This window comes from Portunus trituberculatus, chromosome 31 (genome assembly GCF_017591435.1).
Source record: "Portunus trituberculatus isolate SZX2019 chromosome 31, ASM1759143v1, whole genome shotgun sequence".
Taxonomy (NCBI): Eukaryota; Metazoa; Arthropoda; class Malacostraca; order Decapoda; family Portunidae; genus Portunus; species Portunus trituberculatus.
The window spans coordinates 21,353,388-21,365,887 of record NC_059285.1 but is presented as its reverse complement, the minus strand read 5'-3'; positions in this window follow the sequence as shown (position 1 = coordinate 21,365,887).

Genomic DNA, 12,500 nt, shown 5'->3' with positions numbered 1-12,500 from the left:
AAAGGGGCCGTTCAATAGGTCGGTATAAACAGGACAGAGAGTGGGCATTGTGGGGGGTGTCGGCCGGTCGTAACCATCGCTCCCTTTAACCTCTATAATCCCTGTCAATATGACCAGAACGGCGCGGACGAACAGAGGGCAGCGGGTGTGGTGGGAGGAAGTCAAGTGGAAAACAGGGTAATGAGCTTGGTAACGCACCAGTGATGTCCCGTCCCCTCTCCACACCACATTCAACCCGGCAACGCTCCAGTGATGCTCTTTTCTCCATCTCCATACCATACCTGCCCATTTCTCCTATCTATCTTTTTCTCTCTTACTGACTCTCTTACTGACTACGCGCCTAAAGCTCCCTATTGACTCAGCACTGGTCATGTAGTCAGTGCTGATTAGATAAATTTATGGATGGGGATGATAGATGGAATTAGGTAGCTTTAATCATACAAGAACTGCTACGTGTAAGCCTGGAAGCCTCTTGCAGCTTCCGTCTTTTCTTATGTTCTTATGTTCTCTTATCGCTATCTCATTTATTCCCTTTCGTTTCCCTTCTCTGCGTGTTTCTTTTCTTCTTCTTCTTTTTCTTCTTCATTCAGTTACATCACCCGTACTTTTTTTTATTAGGATGAAACCGTCGTCATAATTCATAGTTAAAACGACTACGTACTACCGCATCTATTTATCTACCTACCTAGCTCGCGCGCTTACACACACACACACACACACACACACACTCTCTCTCTCTCTCTCTCTCTCTCTCTCTCTCTCTCTCTCTCTCTCTCTCTCTCACACACACACACACACACACACACACACACACACACACACACACACACACACACACACACACACACGGTAGCTCAGTGGTTAGAGCGCTGGCTTCACAAACCAGAGGACCGGGGTTCGATTCCCCGGCCGGGTGAAGATATTAGGGTGTCTCTTTTCACGTGTAGCCCCTGTTCACCTAGCAGTGAGTAGGTACGGGAAGTAAATCGAGGAGTTGTGACCTTGTTGTTCCGGTGTGTGGTGTGTGCCTGGTCTCAGGCCTATCCGAAGCACGGAAATAATGAGCTCTGAGCTCGTTCCGTAGGGTAACGTCTGGCTGTCTCATCAGAGACTGCAGCAGATCAAACAGTGAAACACACACACACACACACACACACACACACACACTCTCTCTCTCTCTCTCTCTCTCTCTCTCTCTCTCTCTCTCTCTCTCACGCGCCCGGTAGCTCAGTGGTTAGAGCGCTGGCTTCACAATCCAGAGGACCGGGGTTCGATTCCCCGACCGGGTGGAGATATTTGGGCTAGCAGTGAGTAGGTACGGGATGTAAATCGAGGAGTTGTGACCTTGTTGTCCCGGTGTGTGTTGTGTGCCTGGTCTCAGGCCTATCCAAAGATCGGAAATAATGAGCTCTGAGCTCGTTCCGTAGGGTAATGTCTGGCTGTCTCGTCAGAGACTGCAGCAGATCAAACAGTGAAATACACACACATTCTCTCTCTCTCTCTCTCTCTCTCACACACACACACACACACACACACACACACTCTTCTTATATGCAAATCTGCTATCCACAAGCGTCACTGTGTCTCCCTCGCTCATTTTTTTCGTGCTAACTCCAGCATGCACAGACTTATCCCGCCACTACCATCATCATCTTTTAAACTAGACACACACACACACACACACACACACACACACACACACACACACACACACACACACACACACACACACACACACACACAACTATAACTTTCCAACGACATATTTTAGTAACTAACACAAAAAACTAACGATAACTACAGCAAAAAAAAAAAATAAATAAATAAATAAATGAATAAAATCAAGAAAGATAGATAAATAAATAAACAGGCAAAAATCTTTCCTTGCAATTTCCATTACAGTAATCACTACAACTAATGTTACAGCAATGATAACTAAATCACAACAGCCTCCACCTGATTAACAAATATAAAGATGTCGTTGATCATCCTTCTAAATATGCGTTTATTTTTTATTCACTAGTAAAGGAAGACAATAATTCATATATTGTGACACGTAGACGTGGGAATACATGTAAGTGTGTATGTATGTATCTAATCTCACGCAGCTCTTTGCATATGTTAATTGACAGTGTGCCACTTGTTATATGTGAATGATTCATAAATTGTGCCTTTTGCCTATGGTGACAGATGCCACTCACTACATGATCTGAGTAACCCTATACAAGTGATTCATAAATTGTGCATCGTGACTTTCACCAAACTACAGCTATTACTTTTCCTTAATAGGTAGATAGTATGTATTCTTTAATTCAAGCACCACACTGACTGCAGAACTACTGTCATGCATTTTCCTCTTAATGACGGTCTTTCGATATAATATAGTCAGAACATGCCACGGAATATTCATTAAGCTTAAGCACAGGAGATATCAATCAATCATCATCAATCAATGTGGGGCATACGCCGGGGTCCGTGTCTCCTCGCCTATCCTATGACGCCACTTCAGGCGGTCACGCCTCGCGAGTCTCCATGCAGGCTCCCTTCCCGTGTTAAGTAACTCCCAGCAAGAGGCATCGACTTGGCGCAGCCATGTGTTCTGTGGACGTCCCCTTGGCCTCCTCCATTTCGGAGACAGCCCGATATGCAGGATCGGCTTCTGGGTAGCGTGCCACATGCCCATATATATAGTCGCAGCTGGCGTTGATGGACTATTCTGGTGATCGGCCTCGAATCAGTCTCACGGAACAATAGCTGATTTGACACAAAGTCATACCAGTGGTACCCATGATCCTGCGAAGGCATCTTGTACCAAAGACATCAATTCACCTCCTCAGATCAGTGTTCACTTTCCATGTTTCACAACCGTAAAGTAAGACAGGGATCACTAGCAACTTGAAGATCCGAATCTTTGTCCGTCTGCACAGATATTAACAACTCCAAATACTCATGTTGAGCGAGTCCATAACGCCGTGAGCCAGGCCAATCCGCCGTACACACTACACTACCAAGGTATGTGAAGTTTTCCCCGAGATCTCATTGTCCTCGCCGCACGCATGGACGGAGTGTACTGTTTCATCTAGTAAGCCTCCAAACACCTGAACCTTGGTCTTAGGCCAAGAAACCTGGAGTCCCAAGGGCTTCGCCTTCTCGTGCAGTGCCTCTAGAGCCATTAACAGAATCTCCAGTGACTCAGCAAAGATTGCTGCATCATCGGTAAAAACAAGATCTGTAATCTTAGCATTGCCGACAGATGCTCCACAATGACTTTGGTCTGCAACTCTGCCTAGTACCCAGTCCATGTGAGTATTGAAAAGTGATGGAGCAAACACGTATCCCTGCCTCACTCTCGTGTTCACAGGGAAGAAGCTGGACACGCCCCCTCCACACTTCACAGCACTCACAGCCCAGAGTAAAGGCCAGTAATCCTTGCAGGAATCCCACGGAGACGCAGAAGATCCCAGAGTGTCTCTTGATGAATTAAATCAAACGCCTTCTTGAGATCGATATAGGCTGCAAGCATCCCTTGTTGAAACTCACGTCGGCGCTCCAACAGTACGCGAAACGATAGGATCCCGTCAGTTGTTGACATATGATTAATTTTCCACATACTCCGTAAATCACACATAACCTATATTCACACATATATATATATATATATATATATATATATATATATATATATATATATATATATATATATATATATATATATATATATATATACCAGAAATGAATAACTAAGTAAATAAAAAAGGATAAATGAATAAGTAAATAAATGAATAAACAAATAAACGTGTGAAAGATTTTGAGCACAAACTAATGAATAAATATATAAAAATAAAAACTTTTAAAAACTGATGGTCTCAAATTCTTTCTCTCTCTTCCCTATAATGTCTGCCCTTAACCAATCTGCCCCTATGGTAATACGAAGGTAATGATTGATAATTTTAGAAAAGTTAGAAAGAATGTATAAGAATGGGATGTTCGTAATTCAGGGAAAAATAGATAATTAAGTGTAAGTGAGAGATAAGTGTCTCTGTATGACTCTCCCCATCTCCATTAACCACCATCGCTGCACTTCCTCAGACCCAGTAAAATCATAACGTTCCCCCATCACACCAAATTATTTATCAATCAATCAATCAATCAATCAATCAATATATATATATATATATATATATATATATATATATATATATATATATATATATATATATATATATATATATATATCTCTCTCTCTCTCTCTCTCTCTCTCTCTCTCTCTCTCTCTCTCTCTCTCTCTCTCTCTCTCTCTCTTTTTCACCTGTCGATGAGGGAAAGATAAAGGTAATTGACCAGCTGCTAACGACCACACATCAATTATTACCCAGGGTTCCTCTCCACCTGGTCGTCGCAATCTTCTCACCGCACACCACACGTCCCTCCCTCACCACACTAACTTCTTCCCTCACTATTCATTCTTCTTTGGGTACTCATCTTTCTCTCATCCCTGCGTCACCACAATGACTCCTTGCCTCATCACTGATTCTTCCTTGATTGTTTTTTCTTCTATTTTTTCATCCTTTCCTCACACACTGACTCCTTTCCTCACTAGTCATCCCTTCTTGGCTATTTATCTTTCCTATCCTTCCCTCACTAAATTAAACCTCTTCTTGAGAAAATCAAAACTTTCTCATCATTGTTCGCTCCTTGACTATAGGCTTCTCTCCCATGTCCATCACTCTGAGCCTCGCTACAATCTTCGTCTAATTCACATCCGCCTCACTAATTTTATTCTTACATTATTACTTACTTCGCTGTAATGAACACATAAGAAGTTCAAGTAGTAGTAGTAGTAGTAGTTGTTGTTGTTGTTGTTCTGGTTGTTGTTATTGTTGTTGTTGTTGTTGTTGTTGTTGTCGTTGTTGTTGTTGTTGTCGTTGTTGTTGTTGTTGTTGTTGTTGTTGTTGTTGTTGTTGTTGTTGCTTCTGCTGCTGCTGATGACGATGATGATAATGATGATGATGTATTTATAGTAATAGCGGTATAGTAGTAGTAGTGGTAATGGTAGAAGTAGTAGTAGTAGTAGCAACAGTAGTAGTAGTAGTAGTAGTAGTAGTAGTAGTAGTAGTAGTAGTAGTAGTAGTAGTAGTAGCAGCAGCAGCAGCAGCAGCAGTAGTGGTAGTAATAATAGTGGTAGCAGCAGTGGTGGTAATAGCAGTGGTAGTGGTAGTGGTAGTAGTAGTATGGTAGTAGTAGTGGTAGTGGTAATAGTAATAGTAGTAGTAGTATAATAGTAGTAGTAGTAGTTGTTGTTGTTGTTGATGCTGTTGTTGTTATAGTTGCTGCTGATGACGATGCTGCTGCTACTGCATCTGCTGATGCTGCTGTATTTTTAGTAGTTGTGGTAGTAGTAGTAGAAGTAGTAGTAGTAGTAGTAGTAGTAGTAGTAGTAGTAGTAGTAGTAGTAGTAGTAGTAGTAGTGTAATAGTAGTAGCAGTAGTAGTTGTTGTTGTTGGTGGTGGTAGTGGTAGTAGTGGTGGTGGTGCTGCTGCCGATGCTGCTGTATTTTTACTAGTAGTGGTAGTGGTAATAGTAGTAGTAGTAGTAGTAGTAGTAGTAGTAGTAGTAGTAGTAGTAGTAGAGCAGCAGTAGTAGTTTTAGCAGTAGTAGTAGTAGTATAGTAGTAGTAGTTGTTGTTGTTGTTGATGCTGTTGTTGTTATAGTTGCTGCTGATGACGATGCTGCCGTTACTGCATCTGCTGATGCTGCTGTATTTTAGTGGTTGGGTGGTAGTGGTGAGTAGTAGTAGTAGCAGTAGTAGTAGTAGTAGTAGTAGTAGTAGTGGTAGTGGTGTAGTGGTTTAATGGTGGTGGTGGTGGTGGTTGTTGTTGTTGTTGGTGGTGGTGGTGGTGGTGGTGGTGGTGCTGCTGCCGATGCTGCTGTGTTTTTAGTAATGGTGGTGGTAGTAGTGGTGAGTGGTAGTGGTGGTGGTGGTGGTGGTGGTGGTGGTGGTGGTAGTGGTAGTAGTGGTGGTGGTGGTAGTAGTGGTGGTAGTAGTGGTGGTAGTAGTGAGTGAGTGAGTGAGTAGCAGTAATGGTTTAGCAGTAGTAGTAGTAGTAGTATAGTAGTAGTAGTAGTAGGCCTAGTAGTAGCAGTAGTAGTAGTAGTAGTAGTAGTAGTAGTAGCAGTAGTAGTAGTAGTAGTAGTAGTAGTAGTAGTAGTAGTAATGGTAGTAGTATGAAGTTACAATTTACGTAGCATTTGAAGTTTTAACACACTTCTACTCCTGTTCCTCTCCTTCGCCTTTCTCAACATAATTACACCACCTACCTACACATACTCATTTTTCGTCAGCTTGTTTAGTTCTCTCAAAAACCCATCATCAACCCACTGTTTCTTCAAACATAAACATTATATATTTCATCATCTACTACCAACCTTTCCCCCACCACTCTCTCTCTCTCTCTCTCTCTCTCTCTCTCTCTCTCTCTCTCTCTCTCTCTCTCTCTGTCTAGTTCTTAAGCTATCAGCCTCCCCTTCCTTCTTGTCCCATAACACGTGCAGGTTTGGAGCCAAGGCAGGTGAGGGGAAGCTTAACTGATGACCACCGCTTTGGTTTCATCAATTAAAGTGTCACGATATCTTCTCTCTCTCTCTCTCTCTCTCTCTCTCTCTCTCTGTCTCTCTCTCTCTCTTCTTCTTCTTCTTCTTTTTTTTCTTCTTCTTCTTCTTCTTCTTTTTCTTCTTATCTTCTCTTGTCTTCTTTTCTCTGTTCATTGCTTCCTTTCTTGCTGGGGGCCGTTTAACTGTTGGCATAAAAATGTTCCTTAAGTTCTTCCGGACGGAACGCAAACTGTTTTTCATTACATTTTTCATAAGATACAAGTTTGAGCAAATTTCTCTCCATGTTGCTGAGGAAATACAACTTTTCTGCTAGTTCCTGCGCAGTGTTCATATTCAAGTAGTGGGAGAATACTGAAGCAAGGCAGAGAAAGAGGATGATAGAGGGGCAAGAAAGGCAGACGTGTGTGTGATGAGGTCCGGGATTTTATGCGCTGGAGATTGAAGGATATTTTTTTTCTTATTAAAATCTTCATTTTTTTTTTTTTCTTGTACTAGAATTAGGTACAGTTTTGGTGTCACAGATAATTGTCACGCCTGAGATCACACTCCAAGGTTCCAGCAGTCTGGCTTAATTTTTTTACGGCTTGTCTCAAAGGAATTATTTTTAGGACAAAAGGCTTTTCAAAATTATTAGACGTAGAATTCCAAGCTTAGATGAAAAAAGAAGAAAAAAAAAAGAAAACAGAGACTTCCTAGAGTCGAGGTTTTTGTTCAGCTTAAAAGAAAATAGATGAATTAATAAATATATCGTCTGGTAGATTCGTGAGCCAGGGATGCAAGATTTTTATTTCATTTAATTTTTCGGGGTAACGGGGAGAGTGAGCGGTACCAGTAGCGCAGAACCCAACACGCCTCGTGGTCATTAAGTCAACCTGGTGACGTCATGGCTCAGTTTATCGTAACTTCCTTGCGGATATTTTCATGTTTTCCTGTCGTGCTTATCGCCTTCCCTTCCTATCGTATCCATTGACCCACCCAACTTCTCCGCCTCCTAAGAATACTAGCCACTCCCAGCCCAAAACAAATTCCTCTTCACCAATAGTCAAACCCGTAAAGGTAACATTTCGCCTGGTTGGCCAAAACGTGAAGTTGGCGCCTCCCACTAGCTCTCGCGTTGGCTGGTGGTGTGGGTGGGCGTGTCCTGCCAAAGCCGGTCCTTGTTTCGTTCTCCGGACTCTATATTTGGACTTTGACCTCACCCTCCCTAATTCACACTTACTTACATTTAACTTAATTCAATTATCATTAAAACATTGCTGATGAGTACGTAAGTGCGGATGAAGCGAAGCGGTACTGTACAGCGGCGGTCGTGAAATCTGAACCAGACTTCAGGCGAAACGAAGTCAAGGCATGCGTTGGGAGGAGTGGGCGGGACCACAGCTCCGTAACGCCGGTGTGACCACCCGTGACCGTCCTAGCGCCACTCGTTATCGCTATCCTGGTGACGAGTGTGACGCGGCTGTGACTTTCCTCTGTCGCCCGGGACAGCACAACGGCAGCGACGCCGCAAACCCGTGGCCGAACTTACTGCTTCCCACTTCGGTTGAATCACGGGTATGGTGGGTGTACTTTTCGCCACCGTAATATGTCTCAATCCAACAGTAACGAGTGACAAGTCAGGACTCCAAACGCTGCTTATACGCTCACGCTGATCTGTAGGCTGAGACCGACATATCCCTGATGAGAATAGACATGCGGCTACCGGCTTGACACGCGCATGTTATCGCAACTGTGAGGTGAGTCGCAGGTAGATACAGTACACTGCTTGCGTCAACAACTTGGGATATAGTAAGTGAGCCTAGTTGTCTTAATCTTGCATCACTACATCATTTAATCATGAAAGACTAATGCAAAAGATTGGTAAAATGGTTGTTGTGTATGCTGCAGTGTGCTTTGGGTCATAATTCATGTGATCATGGAATAAGGGGAGACAAATGTGTACACTGTGATGTTGGCGATGGACTATGCACAAAACTGTGCGTGCGTGTGTGTGTGTGTGTGTGTGTGTGTGTGTGTGTGTGTGTGTGTGTGTGTGTGAGAGAGAGAGAGAGAGAGAGAGAGAGAGAGAGAGAGGTGCTCTTGTCGATGTGCATATAGTGATGTAGCTTTTATGTTTGTGTAATAAGAATAGTGGAGACTTGAATGTGTGCACCGCTTTGGCCGATCACCGAATCCTTGTTTCTACTCTCAGGATCATACCACCTGCACTCCTACGGGCTAATGAAAAAAAGACACGACAACAGCAACTATTATGCTCAGGGCTCTACTAATAATTCAGTAACCATTATTCGCCTCCTTATCTTCACAGCCACAAGTTTATCGGGTAACGAAAAGTGACAAGCCTGTGAAGTGTCTGGCCTGGTGTATAGCATAGCACACACACACACACACACACACACACACACACACACACACACACACACACACACACATATATATATATATATATATATATATATATATATATATATATATATATATATATATATATATATATATATATATATATATATATATATATATATATATATATATATATATATATATATATATATATATATATATATATATATATATATATATATATATATATATATATATATATATATATATATATATATATATATATATATATGCACCTTTTTGTTGCCCGCGAAACTTAACAAATCCGCAAGTGAAATGGAATACGGCTGGCTCTCTTCCCTTCTTGAAAAAAAAAAAATGTATATATTATTGGTAATTTGCGTACTAATTAGAGGAAGGATGGAGAACCTTCGTCCTGTCAAGGCTACCTGAATATTTTGAACACAGGTCGCGAGCCGTAAAAAATACAAATATTTTTTTGACATTTCTTAGCTTACCTTACTATTCTTAGTTTGACAGTATATCGATTTTACTGTCAAACTAAGAAGTTAAATACACAACTTTTATAGATCTTGGTATATCACTTAATTGTTTGATGTAAAACTAAACTGATTCCAATATAACAGCTTACCAAGGATGAAGCGAATAATCAGCCGCGCGACCGACTGATAAACAACCTGGTGGTGTCTGCCGAGAGACCAAAGAGTTCAGACCAGGCGTATGCGTACTGATTCTGTTCTAACCGTGTCAGGCCAGCCTACTGGAAGGGCCATGAGAACGTGATACGTGTCGATGACATGGGTTTTGACTGTTTACTGGTACCATACATTTTCCTTGGTAGATGTTTGGAGCAATGCCGAACATACAAATTTTTAACTCTCATTACTACTTATTACTAGATTTATCTATTCTATTGCCACATTCTGAGTTCATTGATAACTAGCATAATATAATTTACATGAAGCCCCAGTACATAATGTGAATATCCTATATAATATTCATTCATGACTCTTATGGTTTTATAATGTAGCATTTCTTAAATAGCATGGCGGGCGTGATCAAATGGCCCTGCGGTTCTTATACGGCTCGGACACCGGCGGATGTCCCCCATCCCTGAATTAGAATAGATGCCCAGTACTTGTATATATATATATATATATATATATATATATATATATATATATATATATATATATATATATATATATATATGTATATATATATATATATATATATATATATATATATATATATATATATATATATATATATATATATATATATATATATATATATATATATATATATATATATATATATATATATATATATATATATATATATATATATATATATATATATATATATATATATATATATATATATATATATATATATATATATATTTATTTATTTATTTATTTATTTATTTATTATTTATATATTTTTTTTTTTTATTTATTTATTTATTTATTTTTTTTCTATTGTGGCTTATAGTGGTGCCCATATTAGGGCCCATATCACCACCTAAACGCATCTTTGGTGTAATCACCTAGAACCTGAGTATCATGGTGACATGTAGGTAACTTTAAGCCACTCGACAAACGGTATAGTTTCAAGACGGTACGTGGTGGGATTCGAACCTGCGCGTGAATGTCTGCCGGTGTAGCAGTTACAAGTGAAGTCCCGGGTAGAAGTGAAGTACTCCTCGCGGCAGCTGCCAGACGTAAGCTTCAGTTTACCCCACGCCTTCGAAGGAAATGGATTGTTGTGACTGCAGTTCTCCAAATATGTGTCTGTTTCGGTCTGAAAATCTTTGAAGAAAAGGAACTTTTAAATAAGTTAATTATTTGAAATTAATTGCCTTTATTGAACTAAATATACTACCTTTGTGAAGTAATTAATAACGGCTTCTCATCAAACACTATATAGGCCTACGTACATTACAGATCTAGCTAGTTAGCTATCAAGTAATAATATAATATAATGATATTATAATCGAAGTAATGCAGCTGAAATTATGAATATTCCAAAGTTTCCATTGGTTTCGCCCATGTCAGAGACCCTCTGGCCGAGGTCCCCGTGTTATTTACCCTCGGGGGCCTTGGCTCAACCTAACATGTTGCTATTAATATCGAGAGAGAGAGAGAGAGAGAGAGAGAGAGAGAGAGAGAGAGAGAGAGAGAGAGAGAGAATGTCATCTATATTTTACCATTTATAAACGTTATGAATAGGATATCATAAATGAAGGCAACGAGTCAAATCCTTTAACTGTTGGACTCAGTTATTACTTCAGATTTCTCTGCATATATATATATATATATATATATATATATATATATATATATATATATATATATATATATATATATATATATATATATATATATATATATATATATATATATATATATATATATATATATATATATATATATATATATATATATATATATATATATATATATATATATATATATATATATATATATATATATATATATATATATATATATATATATATATATATATATATATATATATATATATATATATATATATATATATATATATATATATATATATATATATATATATATATATATATATATATATATATATATATATATATATATATATATATATATATATATATATATATATATATATATATATATATATATATATATATATATATATATATATATATATATATATATATATATATATATATATATATATATATATATATATATATATATATATATATATATATATATATATATATATATATATATATATATATATATATATATATATATATATATATATATATATATATATATATATATATATATATATATATATATATATATATATATATATATATATATATATATATATATATATATATATATATATATATATATATATATATATATATATATATATATATATATATATATATATATATATATATATATATATATATATATATATATATATATATATATATATATATATATATATATATATATATATATATATATATATATATATATATATATATATATATATATATATATATATATATATATATATATATATATATATATATATATATATATATATATATATATATATATATATATATATATATATATATATATATATATATATATATATATATATATATATATATATATATATATATATATATATATATATATATATATATATATATATATATATATATATATATATATATATATATATATATATATATATATATATATATATATATATATATATATATATATATATATATATATATATATATATATATATATATATATATATATATATATATATATATATATATATATATATATATATATATATATATATATATATATATATATATATATATATATATATATATATATATATATATATATATATATATATATATATATATATATATATATATATATATATATATATATATATATATATATATATAT